At 40.4% G+C, this 8,061-nt stretch overlaps 1 pseudogene; it reads left to right on the top strand.

Moving 5' to 3' along the window:
* Positions 1–1,838: 1,838 nt before the first annotated feature.
* On the top strand, positions 1,839–2,799 carry LOC102287308 (small ribosomal subunit protein uS5 pseudogene; annotated as a pseudogene).
* The last annotated feature ends 5,262 nt before the right edge of the window (positions 2,800–8,061 follow it).

Raw genomic sequence — 8,061 nt, 5'->3', positions numbered from 1 at the left:
GAACAGCATCTGTTCAATCTTATGGTTCATTCCTATTTGGGTGCAAACTGTTTCCCACCAACAGATGCTCTGATCAGTCAACTCTTTTTCCTGAAATCAACTAAATCCACAAACATCCCAAAAGGCTCATTTAGTTCCTGCTGATGCGACTACAAAGCACAATGTGCACTAATTGGCTTCATTAATTGAGTAATCGTGGGAATAGAATGTCAGTACTTCACACACAAGTTTTGCAGCATAAAATTATTATTTAATGCTAGAGATCTCAGTTTTGCCTTCCTCACTGCAAAAGCACACAAAGCACTTTTGCAGTCTGTGAATCCAGTTTTGCAAGCAGTCCCAGGAGAACTCAAGTTTGAAAAAAAAAAACCTTCTCTCTGCAAACAGTAGGTTTTATCTAAAAAAAGAAAAGAAGTTGATGGTTTGGGGCCAATTAGCTTGATAAATAATTATCTAATAGATGCAAATTTATTCACCCCATGTGTACATCAACAAAATGTCACTTAAGTACTTTGAAAGATCTTGTCCAATTTCAATATTTATAGGGTAATCTAAGGAGGAGAAAAATACTTCACTAAGCTCTCCAATGAAATGTTTGTGGGCCCTGAGCACGTATTATCAAGGACATGGGGGTGGAGATGTGAGCAGAAATTAAGAGCTCTGAGCATCTCAGGACCCCAGGGAACAGATTCATTTCCAATGTTCATTCCCAAATGAGAGCCAAGGTTCAAGGTTGAAAATCCTCCACTGGGAGAGATCATTGTGTTGATTCACCATAAGAAAAAACATTCTTCTGCTAAGGCTGTGATGGAAAACAGAGCACTAAGCACTACTTGGGGTAGGTTGGCAGAAGAGCAAGAGGTTTGGGGAGGACACATGGCCAAAGGGATCAGCTGGAGCTACAGAGCTGATGCCTGGAAAGTCTGAGCGAAGTCATGTTGTCGGCCACCCCATAGACAGAAACACAGGCACTCTTACTTCCCTTTGTCTTTTCTACTGGGGGTGGTTCTGTAGCAGAGCAGAACAGACAAGGGCAGAATTGAGGTCTGGAGAGTGGCGTGAATAAAGAATCATTCTCTAGCCAAAGAATAGGTTTGACAACACAGCCAGATCACTGACCATGGTGTGCTCTGCCTTTTGGATAGTTCTGACTGCTAATATGCATGGTCACTATTCACCAGCCAATGAATACCCTAGATGCTGAGCTAACGCTGAGAGTTTCCTGTTCAGTTTCCTAAAACCAGATGCTCTTGCCTATGGAAATTAATCAACACGGCTCTCATCAGACCTGCTTATCACAGTTGCTGTTTGGGAGTTTAACACTGGTTAAATAAAAGACGTCATAGATGCAATTTTATGAGAGGGATCACAATTTCTTTCCTATGAGCAGCCTTTAATCCATAAGAAAAGCAAAATTAATCAAGAGCTGGAGACGAATAAAAAGTCTCGTTGTCTTCCCTATATAAATATATTTAATTCTAGTACTTAACTTAGATATATAAAACACTTTATTAGTTTGTACATAATATCTTAAATTACATATATTAATTTTAATACATTAAATGACTTCTTTCAGTTAGAAAGAGGAAGCTATATCTTTTTTCTAGGATATAGCAAATAAATACTGAATAACTAGTAAATGCTAAACACATATGGGTTAGAGTCCTATTGTGATCTGATACAGAATAGAGATAAAGATTTGGCAAGACAGATAAGAAGCAAGAAAATTAAAATGGGGAAGGTAAGCTTCTTCTCCCCAAAAGCACCAAATGGTAGATGATACTGATGCTGCAAGAGTGCCTGAAGGCCCCACAGGCTGAGGGGTGCCCCTGGGATGGATGGCCACAGTGGCTTCCACGGAGGCTTTGGCAACATCTGGGGCCAGAGCAGAGGACAAGGAGTGGCTCCCAGCTGGGCAGCCTGGTCAAGGACATGAAGCTAAGTCCCTGGAGGAGGTTTATGTCTTCTTTCTGCCCATCAAGGAATCTGTGATCATTGACTTTTTCCTGGTGGCATCTCTCAGAGACAAGGTTTCAAAGATTATCCCTTTATAAAAGCAGATCTGTGCTGGCCAGCAGAACAGGGTCTCGGCATTTGTCACCAATGGGGTCACAACCACTTGTGGGTGTCAAGTACTCCAGGGAGGCAGCCTCTGCTATCCATGGGGCCATCATTCTTACCAAGCTGTCCATCATCATGCAATGAGGCTACTGGCGTAATTAACAAGATCAGTAAGCCCGATACTGTTTCTTGCAAGGTGACTGGCTGCTGTGGTTCTGCACTGGTGCACCTCATACCTGCTGCCAGCACTGGTATCATCTGTGCCCAAAAAGCTGCTGCTGATGACTTGTATTAAGCTACACCTCTGCTGGGCTTCCCAGGTGGTACAGTGGTAAAGAATCAACCTGCCAAGCAGAAGACTTGGGTTCGATCCCTGGGTGAGGAAGATCCCCTGGAGAAGAAAATGGCAACCTACTCCAGTATTTCTGCCTGGAGAATTCCACGGACAGAGGAGCTTGGTGGGCCACAGTTCATGAGGTCGCAGAGAGTCAGACATGACTTAACAACTAAACAGCAACTACACACCTGTGCCAGGGGCTGCACTGCCACCCTGGGCAGCTTCGCCAAGGACACCTTTAATCCCCTTTCCAAGACCTACAGATATCTCACCCCAATCTGCGGAAAGAGACAGTGTTGTTCACCAAGTCTCTCTACCAGGAATTCACTGACCATCTTGTAAAGACTCACACCTAAGTTTCCGTGCAGAGGACCCAGGCTCCAGCTGTGCCCACCACATAGCTTTATATGAGAAAAATAAAGTGAATGGAGGTACCAGTGACGCTGGGTAAAAAAATAAATAAAATGGAGAAAGTAAGAAAAATAAAATACAGAAATAAGAATCAAAAGAGAAACATTAAAAAAAATATCAGGGGGCAAGAGATCGTAAGAGAGAGAATGGAGAAATAAAGAAGTTTAGGGACTTAAGGGAAAAAATACCAAGATAGTCTAGATAAAGACATGCAGAGTAAGATAGATGTAGCCAAGTGGAGAGGGAGAAATGTAGAATAAGCAATAAAGAAGCAGAACAATTAGATTGCTAATGCAATAAATTCCTACTCCTCATTATAGAGCCAGTTGCTCACCAGCACTGACTACAAATCTTCAAGGGTTCTGTCACCTTACTGCACTGGGAAAGAAATATCATTGGGATTTGAGTCATTATGATTTATACATGCAAGGAATAATAATTAGTCTCCTGGATGAGGCATTGTTCCAGGCATGGGTAAACATGATAATGCTGATGCCTCATGCAGCTTATTTCTTAGGATGGACAAAATTCAATCCTTGTGGAGTGTGGTAAAGGTTGCAATGGTATTATAATCGGCAACGTCACCAAATACAGTGAGGAAAAAGAAGTTCTCCAAAGAAAATAATGTATGCCTGTGTATATAAGGTCTCATTGAGGATGGGGAAGGAGGGCCGTGTTTGCTGATTAAAGCAACAGAGGTCAAATATAGACTGGCCTCATGTTTCATTTTATAGAAATCAATCAATCAATCTGAAATATTTTACCCAAATAATTTAGCTCCTAAATGGCTTAAATAGAGTTTTAACTCAGATCTAAATAAACTAGTCAATAACAAACAATCTATCATATCATCAGAGTCCTATATTTGAAGAAATAATGGTTGATAACTTCTCAAATCTGCTTGCAATGAAGGAGACCTAGGTTAAATCCCTGGGTTGGGAAGAACCCTTGGAGAAGGGAATGGCAACCCACTTCAGCATTCTTGCCTGGAGAGTTCTATGGACAGAGGAGACTGATGGGCTACAGTCCATGGGATTGCAAAGAGTCGGACACAACTGAAAAACTACAGATTTAAAAAACTAGGAGAATTTCAAGTAGGTAAACTTAAAGAAATCCATGTCAAGACACATCAGAATTCAATTCTAAACACTGAAAACAAAGACAATATCTTAAAATCAACAGATGGAAGCAAGGCTTTCTCAATAGAGAAATACCAATTTGATTTACAGATTTCTCATCTGAAGCAATGCAGGACAGGGAGCAGTGGCACAGTATATTTCAAGTGCTGAGAGAAAAGGACTGTTAACTGCAAATTCCATGTCTTAGAAACCTATTCTTCAGGAGAGAAGGGAGAATAAAAATGTTGTCATATAAAAGAAAACTATGAGAATTTGTCATTTAACATAAATACCCTTAAAAAATGACTAAAGGAAATGCTTCAAACAGAAAGGAAGTGATAAATAAAGGAAGTCTTCCTAGCTTGTAGACCTCCACCTTCTTATGTCCTCACATAACTTTTCCTTAGTGTTTGACTGCTGAAGGGATGGGAGAGGAGAAGGGGAAAGATCTCTCATACCTCTTCATCCTATTGGATCTGAGATCTACACTTTTGACCTCATTTAACCTTAATTACTTCCTGATAGACTCTATCTTGAAAGACCACCAACCTTAATTACTTCCTTATAGACCCTGCCTTGAAAGACAACTAACCTTAATTACTTCCTTATAGATTCTACCTTGAAAGACAGCCACACGGGATTAGGGGTTCACATATAAACTTGGCGTTGGGGCATCAGAAATATTCAGTCCACAATACCATCTGAAACTCAGGAAGGATCTAAGTGAAAGTGAGGTTTCTTAGATATAATCCTGATTCTAACAGACTGTAATACAACACATATGTATATTGCAATACAAAGATCAACCATTAAGTAAACTGTACAAAGCAATGTACTCAAAAGCACCACAAACAAATCAAAATGGAGTCCTAAAAAAATGTTCAAGTAACTCACAGGAAAACAAAGCAACAAAAACTAAACAAGCAAAAAATGGAAGAATAATAAATACAGGAAACAAAAAGAGAATTAAAATGGCACACTTCAGCCTCGATGTATTAATTCAAATGTTATGAAGTGAAGTGAAAGTCGCTCAGTCATGCCCGACTCTTTGTGACCCTGTGGACATATCGTCCATGGAATTCTCCAGGCCAGAATACTGGAGTGGATAGTCTTTCCCTTCTCCAGGGGATCGTCCCAACCCAGGAATCAAACCCAGGTCTCCTGCATTGCAGGCAGATTCTTTACCAGCTGAGCCCCAGGGAAGACCAAGAATACTGGAGTGGGTAGCCTAGCCCTTCTCTAGCAGATCTTCCTGACCCAGGAATCGAACCGGGGTCTCCTGCATTGTAGGTGGATTCTTTACCTACTGAGCTACCAGGGAATTTCTATATAAATGGTATAAATAACAATATAATTATAAATAATAATAATTAAAAAGCCCAGAGATTGGCAGAGTGGATTAAAAACTAAAAGCAGCAAATATGAAATCATCCTTAAAAAGGTGGGAGGCCCTTAGTGTGGTGATGATAAAAATGGCTTAAAAAAAAAAACAACACAGGTCTAATCCAATCTATGCTCTAAACCCTTCCTTGAAGTAACTGCCTAAAATCATTTTGATTATGCCTGTTGGTGTTTACAATTAATGTATCAGATAAAGCCTCAAACTACAAATTGGAAAATTTGCACTCTACTATGTCAATTGGTAGTATCACCTTTGGGAAAACACCCTGATGCTGGGAAAGACTGAAGGCAGAAGGAGAAGAGGACAACAGGGAATGATGTGGTTGGATGGCATCACTGATTCAGTGGACATGAGTCTGAGCAAACTCAGAGAGATAGTGAAAGACAGGGAAGCCTGGAGTGTTACAGTTTAAGGGTTCACAAAGAGTCTGACACGACTGAGCAACTGAACGGCAACATCACCTTAATAGATAAAGACTGGATGCCCAGGCTGCTCATAGATGACATTATAGCACTCTACTGAGAAACAAAACTTCAGGTAGTTGCTTGACACGATATCCAAGCGCGTGAGATCTGACAGTGTTTCTCCCTCAATTACCCAAGAGTAATGAGTATTTAAGAGTCTGGCAATACAACTTCTAAGATTCTCATCCTTTTCTTCTCTCAGATAAGGTGTTACCTATATAAGAATGTACACTGGCATGCTAAGATCAGTAAGCATCAGACTTGAGATACCTCATACCAGTGGTCAGCTTGTCTGCAAAAGGACAACATGAGAAAGCCACATGGCAGATGATCTTGGGGGAATGACAGCATTTGGAGATATCTGACAATATACAAGTGTATTTTTCATAGTTTTAAATTAAGAAAACTATTGTTATTACCCAAGGAGGCAAAGAAAACCAATATTACTGTGATCACTTTATGAATTTAGAGAATTTTGTGGCTTTCCAAAGAAAATTTAAAATACACAAATGTAGCTTATTCCAAGAGAAATGTAAGAATTTTTCATGCCATTTCTGTATACATTTCAAGAAGAAAAAACTAACTTCCCAAACTCTTAAGGACTAAAAGTGGTTACCTAGTGCGTAGAAGACAATGGCACCCCACTCCAGTACTCTTGACTGGAAAATCCCATGGACGGAGGAGCCTGGTAGGCTGCAGTCCATGGGGTCGAAAAGAGTTGGACACGACTGGGCGACTTAACTTGCACTTTTCACTTTCCTGCATTGGAGAAGGAAATGGCAACCCACTCCAGTGTTCTTGCCTGGAGAATCCCAGGGACGGGGGAGCCTGGTGGGCTGCCGTCTATGGGGTCACACAGAGTCGGACACGACTGAAGCGATTTAGCAGCAGCAGATGTTGTAGAAAGGCTTTTGAACTTAAAGGTTGTACACGGAAGTAATAAAGTACACTGTGGGAAATCTGAACCTGAACATAATTGTCAAGGAGACTCGAGATTCAGTGCTAACTCTGCCTCTAACCCACTGTGATACACTGAGCCAGTCACTTGCTCTCTCTGGACCATGAAAAACTGACAGTGAGGACATTCTGAAAAATCGATGGATAGAAGTGCCTTTTGATACATCGGGGGAAATGCTTATCAGAGCATTTGTATTTTTACAAGAAAAGCAAAACAAAAATAGATCTCTTTTCTCCAAAAATCCCCATAATTCTTATCTTATGATGTTGAGGCAGGTTTCCTGATGGGCAGTTTGGCAGTAAGCTGAGACATGGCCCAGAAACAGGACCTCCAATGTTCCCTATAAGGGAACCACCGTGTGTATCAGGGGAAGTGTATTTTTAGAGTTTTGCATTGTTTGACAAGAGGAAAAGGAGTTGTCTCAGTCAAAAATGAGTCAAAGCAAAATGTTAAAATACAGAAATCATACAGTTCTCTCTTATTCCCCCGTCCCCAACATCAGGATTTCTATGAGACTGTTTATGGTTTTCTGAAAACTAAAGAGAAAATCAGTGTCTAGAGTCAGGTTGAAAAGGCAAGAATATATTTTTACTCCTCATACTTTCATCCCAAGGTTGTACCAGTTACATCATGTTCAGAAGTGCATCCTAAAAAAAGTTTCAGCAGGTCTGAATTCTCCATCATCTGTTATTGACAAATGTGTGTCTTTTATGCTTCCCTGTAGCTCAGTCAGTAAAGAATCTGCCTACAATGCAGGAAAAATGGGTTCAATTCCTGGGTCAGGAAGATACCCTGGAGAAGGAAATGGCAACCCATTCCAGTATTCATGCCTGGAGAATTCCATGGACAGAGGAGCCTAGCAGGTCAAATGGCTTAGCGACTAAACCACACCAAGGTGAATTCAGGGATATTTATTTTGATCCTGGCCAAATCTGTTAAAGCAATAATTAGCCATTTAGTAACTCATACCATCTTTCTGAGGCTATTTTTGGCCTTGGAAGTTTTAAATAAGTATAAATCTTAAGATACAAGACAAACATTCAGTGTAGTCAGAAAAAGGTGATTCTAGTTGCGCCTCTACTATCAACTAACTGAGTGACCTTGACTAATCTCTTAGCTTCTCCGTGTAACATGTTGTAGTTTTGATTTAAACATGTGCTGTTGGAGAAATCCATCTGGGAAGTCTGAGAGTCACAGTTTAAATTGCAACATGATGAATAAAAATAATTCCAGGAAAGATGAAGCGTTCTCTGTATCTTATTGATGTGGAATGATTAAGATCTTTACTAGTCATGCCGAATTGTCCTCTG

Source organism: Bos mutus, chromosome 11 (assembly GCF_027580195.1).
Source record: "Bos mutus isolate GX-2022 chromosome 11, NWIPB_WYAK_1.1, whole genome shotgun sequence".
NCBI lineage: Eukaryota > Metazoa > Chordata > Mammalia > Artiodactyla > Bovidae > Bos > Bos mutus.
This window is presented reverse-complemented; position numbering and strand designations above follow the sequence as displayed.